We start from the raw sequence: 11326 nt of genomic DNA on the forward strand, positions 1-11326 counted from the left end.
CTTAATCAATAAATTTTAAATATTAAGATTTTAAGTTAAATTTTTAAACTTTAAATTTTCAAAGTTTACACAATAAAATTTTTAAAAATTTTTAAATCTTAAAAATTCTAATATTTTAATTTTTTATTAAAAATTTTTTTAAATTTGCAATTTAATATTTTTATTAGTTAAACTATAAAATATATAAAAAATTTTTATTTTTATAACACATTTAATGTAATATCAGAAAATTAAAATTTTCTTAAATAAATTTACAATTTATTACTTAAATCAGACATGATATCTATTATTATCTCACTTAAACTTAGTAAATAATTTTATTATCAATAAAAATATACTATGAATAAGTGACTTTATTCAACTAATCACAAAGATATTGGCATTCTATATTTTTTATTTGCAATTTGGGCTGGGATAATCGGATCTTCTATAAGAATAATTATTCGTTTAAAATTAGGATCATCTAATGCACTAATTAATAATGATCAAATTTATAATTCAATAGTTACTAGACACGCATTTATTATAATTTTCTTTATAGTTATGCCATTTATAATTGGGGGATTTGGAAATTTTCTTGTCCCTCTAATACTTGGTTCACCTGATATAGCCTACCCTCGAATAAATAATATAAGTTTTTGATTTCTACCCCCCTCACTCTCTCTACTTTTATTAAGTAATTTTATTAATGATGGAACTGGGACTGGATGAACAATTTATCCCCCTTTAGCCTCTAATACATTTCACAATGGTCCTTCAGTAGATTTAACAATTATTTCTCTTCATATTGCCGGAATATCTTCTATTCTAGGGGCTATTAATTTTATTTCTACAATCTTAAATATACATCATAAAAATCTCGCAATTGATAAAATACCCCTTCTAGTTTGATCAATTCTCATTACAGCAATTCTCTTACTTTTATCCCTCCCAATTTTAGCCGGAGCAATCACAATACTTTTAACAGACCGAAATTTAAATACTTCATTTTTTGATCCGTCAGGAGGGGGTGATCCTATTCTTTATCAACATTTATTTTGATTCTTTGGTCACCCCGAAGTTTATATTCTTATTCTCCCAGGATTTGGGCTAATTTCCCATATTATCATAAATGAGAGAGGAAAAAAAGAAACCTTTGGTGCCTTAGGAATAATCTATGCTCTTATAGCAATTGGATTTTTAGGCTTTATTGTTTGGGCTCATCATATATCTATTGAGCTAGATGTTGATACCCGAGCCTATTTCACTTCAGCAACAATAATTATTGCAATTCCAACAGGAATTAAAATCTTCAGTTGAATTACAACACTTCATGGTACAAAAATTAATTATAATTCCTCTCTTTGATGGGCTATAGGATTAATTTTTTTATTCACAATGGGGGGATTAACTGGAATTATACTATCCAATTCCTCAATTGATATTATTCTTCATGATACATATTATGTTGTTGCCTACTTTCATTATGTTCTTTCTATAGGAGCTGTATTTGCCATTATTGCAAGATTTATTCATTGATTCCCTCTTATTACAGGATATTCTTTAAATAATTACTTTTTAAATATTCAATTTATCTCAATATTTGTTGGTGTAAATTTAACATTCTTCCCACAACATTTTTTAGGGGTGAGAGGCATACCTCGACGATACTCAGATTATCCAGACACCTACCTCTCATGAAATATTATTTCTTCAATTGGTTCATTAATTTCTATCATCAGATTAATTTTTTTAATATATTTAATTTGAGAATCCCTATCATCTAAACGTCTTGTCTTAAATATATTCTATCTTAATCCTTCATTAGAATGACTAAGAAAATTACCACCTGTTAATCACAGATATAATGAAATTCCTTCAATTTAATTAAAAATTATCAACTTTAAAAAATTTTAATATGGCAGATTAGTGGCAATAGATTTAAACTCTATATATAAAGATAAATTCTTTTATTAAAAATAATTACTTGAATAATTTTCCTTCAAAATTCTAATTCACCTACATATGATATAATAATTTTTTTTCATGATTTTACTATAATAATTTTAATTTTCATTACTTTATTAATTCTTTTTATTATAATTTCAATAATTAATAATAAATTTACTGACCGATTTATACTTCAAGGCCACACTATTGAATTAATTTGAACTATTTTTCCAATATTTATTTTAATTTTTATTGCCATCCCATCAATTAAAATTTTATATTTAACTGATGAGATATTTAATAATAAAATTACCCTGAAATCTATGGGACATCAATGATATTGAAGGTATGAACTTTCAGATTTTTTAAATATTGAATTTGATTCATTTATAATTCCTACTAATGAATTAAACCCCAATGAATTTCGTCTATTAGACGTAGATAATCGTTGTATTCTTCCATATAATTATCCCATTCGTGTTTTAACTACATCTATAGATGTAATTCACGCTTGAACAGTCCCATCTTTAGGAATTAAAATAGATTCTACACCCGGACGACTAAATCAATCAATGTTAATTATAAACCGACCAGGTCTTTTTTTTGGCCAATGTTCTGAAATTTGTGCTATAAATCATAGATTTATACTCATTGTTATTGAATCAACAAACTTTCCTAACTTCAAAGACTGACTTCTTACCTTTTAACTAATTTTTTTTATTTTAATTGAATAATTAATAAATATAAAATATAATTTTTACATTCATTAAATGACTGAAAGTAAGTTTTGACTTTTTAAGTCAAATTATAATAGATCTAACACCCTATTTTTAATGTAAAGAATTAGTTTAATATTAAAAAACATTAAATTGTCAATTTAAAAATATTTTCACCCCCACAAAAATATTCTTTTATACCACACATAATACCGATAATATGAGCAATAATGTTAATTTTAACTATATTTTCACTTTTTATGATTTTAAGCATTATTTATTTTTATCCTATCAACTTAAAAATTAATTATTATAATAATATAATTTTAACAAATCCTAAAAAATGAATTTGAAAATGATAATAAATTTATTTTCTATTTTTGACCCCTCAACTAGAATTAATTTTTCTCTAAATTGATTAAGAACTTTAATTATTTTTCTTATTTTTTCATATCAATATTGACTTATCCCCTCTCGTTTACATATATTTTTTAATTTTTTATTAAATTTTCTAATAAAAGAATTTAAAATTTTAATTAATTATTCCTATTCTAATTTAATTATTTTTATTAGTTTATTTTTATTTATTATTGTAAATAATTTCATAGGCTTATTCCCCTATATCTTTACATCTTCTAGTCACTTAAGTTTTTGTCTTTCTTTATCTTTATCCCTGTGAATTTCTATAATGTTATTTAGAATTTTAAATTACACTAATGATTTCTTTTCTCATCTTACCCCTCAAGGAACTCCCTTCATTCTAATACCATTTATAGTCATTATTGAATCAATCAGTCTGATTATCCGGCCTCTCACGTTGGCAATTCGTCTGACAGCAAATATAATTGCAGGACATTTACTTTTATTATTATTAGGATCTTTCTGGGCAAATTATTAATAATTTCTTAATTTTTTTAATTATAATCTCCTCTCAACTTTTATTATTTATTCTTGAATTATTTGTATCAATTATTCAGGCCTATGTGTTTTCCATTCTTTCTACATTATTTAGAAGAGAAATTTAATTAATTTTTACTATTTCAAATAAATAAATAATAAATAATTATAATCAAATTTTATAGTATTATCATTATGACAAAATTACATCAAAATCATTCATTTCATTTAGTATCAATTAGACCTTGGCCTATTATTATTTCTTTCAGATTATTTAATAACTTAATTTCAATAATTATATGATTTCATAAATTAAATTATCTAATTATAATTTCTATTCCTTGCACATTATTATGCATATATCAATGATGACGAGATGTAACACGAGAATCAACATTTCAAGGATCTCATACAATTAATGTATATATTGGCCTTCGCTTAGGGATAATTTTATTTATTATTTCAGAAATTTTCTTTTTTATTTCCTTTTTCTGAGCTTATTTTCATTCTGCTTTAGCCCCTTCCATAGAAATTGGTCAATTATGACCCCCCTTAGGCATTAAACCATTCAATCCATTTGATATCCCTCTAATAAATACTATTATTCTTTTATCCTCTGGGATAACAGTAACTTGAACGCATCATTCTATCTTAAATAAAAACTTTAATGAAAGATATCAAAGCCTTTTATTAACAATTATACTTGGGATTTATTTTACCTCCCTTCAAATAATTGAATATTTCGAGTCACCTTTTTCAATTGCTGACTCTATTTATGGGTCAACCTTTTTTCTAGCTACAGGCTTTCACGGAATTCATGTAATTATTGGGACGCTATTTCTTTCAATTTGTTTGCTTCGCATAAATTTTCTTCATTTCAGAAAATCTCACCATTTTGGTTTTGAGGCAGCAGCCTGATACTGACATTTTGTAGATGTTGTTTGATTATTTTTATATATTTCTATTTATTGATGAAGATACTAAAATATTACTTAATTTAAATTAATTTATTATTTTATAAATTTATATAGTATATTCATATTACATTTAATTTCCAATTAAAAAAATTAATAAAATTTTAATATAAATAATTTTAACTTTTATTTATATAATTACATTTTTTATTATTCTATCAACTCTAATTTTATTAATTAATTTACTTATCTCATCTAAATCATTAGCAAATCGAGAAAAAATCTCACCATTTGAATGTGGATTTGATCCTCTATCTAATTCTCGTCACCCATTTAGAATTCAATTTTTTTTAATTAGTTTAATCTTTTTAATTTTTGACATTGAAATTACTCTCTTAATCCCATTAATTTACATATATTTTATAAATAAAATTATTATTTTTTCCTCATTATTGTTCATTTTCATTCTAATTTCTGGCCTAATCATTGAATATTTAGAAAAATCAATTGACTGAAAAACTAATTAAAATTTATAATTTTTTTACATTCATAAATTTATTTTTTATTCTTGATAAATTTTATTCAGGATTTTAGTTAAACATAAATAACATTTAAATTGCAATTAAAAATTAAATATCTTAATATTTAAATCTTAATTTTCTTTTAAAGTAAATATTTACATTTAATTTCGACCTAAAAATTTGATTAATTTCAATTAATCTAAAAGAATCACATCGAATAAAATTTATTTTTTGAAATAATAATATTTTTGAGCTTCTAACTCAACATTCAATGAAAGGTTTCATTTTATTTCATAAATTTAATAAATATCTAATTAAAAATTATTAACTAAAACCAAAAAAGAGGTAAATTATTGTTAATAATTATATTGAATCTATAAAAAAATTCTAGTTAATTTTTCTTTTTTATTCATTTATATAGTTTAATTAATAAAAACCTTATATTTTCATTATAAAAATAATAAATTTTTCTTTATTTATAAATAAATTATTTAAAAATAAAATCTTATTATCTTAATATCTTCAATATTATGCTTTACGAAATTTAAGCTATTTAAATATAAATTACTTTAAAAATTAATTAACTAATAAAAAAAATAATTAATAAAATTAATACTGAAATAAAAATAAATATATAAATTTTAAATAATTTTATCTTAATTACTAATCTATTTATTATCCTATAAATAATTTTCTTTCCCATAAATTCAATCCATATCTTATCTATCCTATAGGTGTTTAATCTACAAATTATAATAAGACTATAAATTCATATATATATATATATATATAATTTATAAATCATATAGATCTAAAAAAATAACTAAATATTAATATATTAATTAAATTTTTTATAGACATAATCAACCTTAATAATACTCCCACAAATAATAATAACATTGTAGTTATTTTTACATTTACATTCATATATAAAAAGTAATTATCAAAAAAAAATATTCACATTAATATAGATCCTCTAATTAACCTTAAGATTAATAAAATAAACATCGATAAATTCATTAATTTATCTTCTTTATAATAATAAAATCTTGAATTTTTAAATGAGCCAAAATAAATATAATAAATCAATCGTAAAGAATATGACACAGTAAGAGAAATTGATAAAGTAATTATTATTAATAAAAAAATATTAATATTATTTAAATAGATAATTTCTATAATTAAATCTTTAGAATAAAATCCGGCTAAAAAAGGAATTCCTATTAATGCTAATCTAGAAATATAAAATCTTATTATAGTAAATGGAGTAAACTCATTTAAATTACCACATAATCGAATATCCTGATTATTATTCATTAAATGAATTATAACTCCTGCACACATAAATAATAATGACTTAAAAATTGCATGAGTCAATAGATGAAAAAAGGCTAAAAAATTAAATCTTAAACTTAAAATTATTATCATTAACCCTAATTGACTTAAAGTAGATAAAGCAATAATTTTTTTTAAATCATTTTCAAAATTTGCCATCAACCCAGCTATAAATATAGTAAAAATTGAAATATATAATAAAATTTTCTCAATGCCCCTATTCATTAAATATTTATTAAAACGAATTATTAGATAAACCCCTGCAGTAACCAAAGTTGATGAATGAACCAAGGCTGATACTGGGGTCGGGGCGGCCATAGCTATTGGTAATGAAACAGAAAAAGGAATCTGAGCACTTTTTGTAGCTGCTGCTAAAACAATTATTCTTAAAATTAACTTATAATTTTCCATAAAACTTAAATTCCAACTTCAAAATGTAAATATTAATCCAATTCTTATTAATAACCCAATATCTCCCACTCGATTGCATAAGACTGTCACTATCCCAGAATTATATGATAAATAATTCTGATAATAAATCACTAAACAATAAGAAGTTAATTCTAACCCATCTCACCCAAATAAAATTCTAATTAAATTAGGGCTAATAATCATTAAAATTATTGATAAAACAAATATAATTACTAACTTAATAAACCGATCAATAAATATGTCATCGCCTATATAAATTATTCTATGTAATATAATTATTGAAGAAATTAATATAACTACCCCAATGAACAATGAGACTCAATCAAATAAAATATAAAATTCTACATTAATTGAATTAAAATTAAAAAATAATCATTCCATTATATATCTTAAATTTATTAAATTTAAATATAATCTTATAAAAAAAAATAACATAAAAATAATTATTATAAAAAATGAATAAATTTATAATAATCTAAGATAAATTTTTTTTATATCACTAATTTCACAAATTAATATTTTATTTTAAACTACTTAAATAATGACATTATAATAAAATAAATAAATAATAAACATTACTTATTTATTAATAATTAATATTATCTATATTGACTAATATAACAAAACTAAATTCTATTTAAAAAAATTAATGTAAAAAACTTAAATTTAAAATTATTAAAATTAAAGGAATTAAATGAATCAAAATAATCATATAATCTTTTATATAAATAAATTGTTGAAAATTTTTCTTCAAAATAATTAAATCCATGCTGAATATATGAATATAAATATAATGAATAAGCACTCCTAAAAAAACAAATTATTATTATATAAATAATAACAGATATCTCTCATCTAATTAAAACTCTAATTATAAAAATCTCTCTAAAAAAATTTAAAGAAAAAGGAAAAGAAAAGTTAGCAGCACATAATAAAAATCATCAAATTCTTAAAGACGGAAAAATATTTAATATTCCTTTATTAAAAAAAATTAACCGACTCCCTGATCGCTCATAATATAAATTCACTATAAAAAATAAACCTGATGAACATAGGCCATGAGAAATTATTAAAATATAAGCACTAATAAATCCTAATTTTATTATTGTTAATATTGAACATATTATTACATTTATATGTACAACAGAAGAATAAGCCACCAAACTTTTTATATCAATTTCAACTAAACATAAAATACCAATAAACAACCTTCCTACAATCCCAACTCTAAAAATTACATACCTATACTTATTCCTTTGAAAAATAAATATTATAATAAAACGTAATAAACCATACCCCCCTAATTTCAATAAAACAGCAGCTAAAATTATTGACCCATAAACAGGCGCTTCAACATGGGCCTTAGGCAACCAAACATGAAAAATAAAAATTGGTAGCTTAATAAAAAATGCTATAAAATAAACTAAATAATCTCAAAATCCTATATTAATTATTATATTTTTTATCAATAAATTAAAATCAAATGTTATATTATGCTTATAAATTTCATATAAATAAATTAATAAAGGCAAAGAAATAAATATTGTATATATTAATAAATAATAAGATGCAGAGGTTCGTTCAAAATTTAACCCTCAATAAATAATGACAATAAACATAGGAATTAATCTTAACTCACAAACATTAAATAAAATAATATTAAATTTATAGAAGAAAAATAAATAATTAAAATTAATAATATAATTTCAAATATTAACAATTATTTTTCATAATTTATTTTAATTAGCCTACCACTCCTCTCCTCCAACTGAATAACTATTTTTATTAAAGCTAAAATTCAAAATCTTAAAGCTAATAAAAAAAATGAATAAAAATCAAACCCTATAAATATTCTCACCCTAATTCAAATATCATCTTTAAATATAAATTTAAATAAAAATGAAAATCTAAAAATAAAACATGAATTATAAAAAAATATAATTTTTTTATTTTTTATTAATAAAATTATAAATATAAAAAAAAATAAAAATTTTATCATATTAATTCAAAAAAAATAAATAATAGAATAATTTAATTATACTATAGTTTATACTAAAACATTAATTTTGTAAATTAAAAATATTTATTATAATAAATTTGTGTAAAATTATAAAATATTTTAATATAAAATATTAAATAAATTTTTAATTTTTTAATTAAAACTTATTAATATTAAATAAATAATATAATTCATTCCCATGAAAACGAACAATAATTACCAATAATGTTAATCCCAAAACTCCTTCACACACACTAAAAACTAAATAATAAATTATAAAAATCTCCAAATTAAATATCCTAAAAATCATAAATATAATTATTGATAAAATTAATACTATTAATTCAATTATTATTAAAATAATTAATATAAATTTATATATAAAAATTAATAATAATAAAATAATTATATATATATATATGTATAAATTAATAAATCAATATAAATAATTATATAATTATTTTATTATATAATTCAAAAAATAAATCTATTTATGCCATTAATCTCCAAAATTAATATTCTTTTTCTAAACTATTTTTTGAAAATAATTAAATTTTCATTGATTTTTACCAATATATTCAATTTAATTAAACTTTAATTTTTTCAACCCCTCTTATATATGAATAAAGAATTACTTACTTTTACTATTTTAATTTTTTTAATATTTTTTATTATTTTATTTTTACTAGCTACTAATAACAGCTCTATCCACCCTATCTGAATAATTATCTCTATTTTAATTTTTAGAATATTTATTTGCATAAATCTTTCAGTCTGACAATCTAATTATATTTATTCTATTATATTATTCTTAATTATAATTAGAGGCTTATTAATTATTTTTCTTTATTTTGCAAGATTAATCTCAAATGATCAAAATAAACTTAATAATTACAACCCCTATTTACTTATATTATTCATTTTAAATTGATTATTATTAATTAGATATATATATATTTCAATTTACCTTGACCTAACTTATTAAAAAATAAATTTAATTATAGTGATTCAATAATAATCTTAAAATTTAATGAAATAAATTATCAAAATATTATTAACCTTTATGAATACCCATATAATAATATAACTATTAGCTCAATATTTTATCTACTAATTTCATTATTTACTATTATCAAAGTTTGTTCTATTAAATTATTCACTATACGTAAAATCAATTAAAAATTTATTTATGAATAAAAACTTAATAATATTTATTAATAACTCTTTACTTAAACTCCCTACACCAATTAATATTTCTTACTGATGAAATTTTGGATCATTATTAGGAATATTCTTATTTATCCAAATTTTAAGGGGCTTTTTTTTATCCATACATTATTGTTCTAATATAAATTATGCTTTTAACAGAATTATTCACATTATTCAAAATGTAAAATTAGGATGATTATTGCATAATATTCACATAAATGGAGCTTCAATATTTTTTATCTGTATATATATTCATATTAGACGAGGATTATACTATAATTCTTACAAACTTTTTAATACCTGAATAATTGGAGTAAGAATCTTCTTAATATCCATAGCAACAGCTTTTTTAGGATACGTTTTGCCATGAGGCCAAATATCATTCTGAGGAGCAACAGTTATTACTAATTTAATTTCCACAATCCCCTACATAGGAAATATAATCGTCCAATGAATTTGAGGGGGATTCTCTATTAATAACGCAACTTTAAATCGATTTTACTCTCTTCATTTTATTATACCCTTCCTCTCTCTAATTATATTAATAATTATTTTACATTTATTTTTCTTACATAATACAGGATCTTCTAATCCTTTAGAAACTAATAGAAATCTCTATAAAATTCCATTTCATATTTACTTCACGATAAAAGATAATATTACTTTTATAATTTTCATCATAATTTTTTGAATTATTAATCTAGAATATCCATATATATTTAGGGATCCTGATAACTTTCTTCTCGCAAATCCTATAATTACACCTATTCATATTCAACCTGAATGATACTTTCTCTTTGCTTATGCTATTCTTCGATCAATCCCTAATAAACTAGGGGGGGTTATTGCCCTATTAATATCAATTTTAATCTTATACACCCTTCCTCTTTTAACCCCTAAATTCAATTCATTAATAATTTATCCTATTAACCAGCTATTATATTGAATTTTTTTAAACACATTTATTCTCCTTACTTGGGCAGGAGCCCAAGTAATTGAATATCCATTTATTAGAATTAGTCAAATTTTATCAGTTATTTATTTTCTTTATTTTATTCTTATATCTATCATAATAAAAATCTGAGATATTATTTTATTAAATTAAAAATTTATTTTTATTATTTATATTTAACTATTAACCAATAAAAAAATTATAAATTCATAAGTTAATGATCTTGATTAATAAGTTTATGTTTTGAAAACATAATAAAGAAATTCAAAATTTTCTATTAACTTCCAAATTACTTATTTTTAATCTCACACACACCACACAACTTAAGCCCACTTTATCTCTATTCTATAATAAAACAATAACTATTATGAATTTTATTCTTAAAATTAAAACTAAATATATTAAAATAATAGGCAAAATAA

The 11326-nt window shown here is 20.7% G+C and overlaps 4 pseudogenes; 3 read left to right on the top strand and 1 right to left on the bottom strand.

Moving 5' to 3' along the window:
* Positions 1 to 339: 339 nt before the first annotated feature.
* LOC140668966 (cytochrome c oxidase subunit 1-like) lies at positions 340 to 1866 on the top strand (annotated as a pseudogene).
* An 833-nt stretch (positions 1867 to 2699) lies between these two features.
* Positions 2700 to 4522, top strand: LOC140668902 (cytochrome c oxidase subunit 3-like; annotated as a pseudogene).
* A 1256-nt stretch (positions 4523 to 5778) lies between these two features.
* LOC140668757 (NADH-ubiquinone oxidoreductase chain 5-like) lies at positions 5779 to 7095 on the bottom strand (annotated as a pseudogene).
* Positions 7096 to 9932: 2837 nt separating this feature from the next.
* Positions 9933 to 11036, top strand: LOC140668973 (cytochrome b-like; annotated as a pseudogene).
* The last annotated feature ends 290 nt before the right edge of the window (positions 11037 to 11326 follow it).

The sequence above is a fragment of the Anoplolepis gracilipes genome, chromosome 8 (genome assembly GCF_047496725.1).
Source record: "Anoplolepis gracilipes chromosome 8, ASM4749672v1, whole genome shotgun sequence".
Classification (NCBI taxonomy): Eukaryota; Metazoa; Arthropoda; class Insecta; order Hymenoptera; family Formicidae; genus Anoplolepis; species Anoplolepis gracilipes.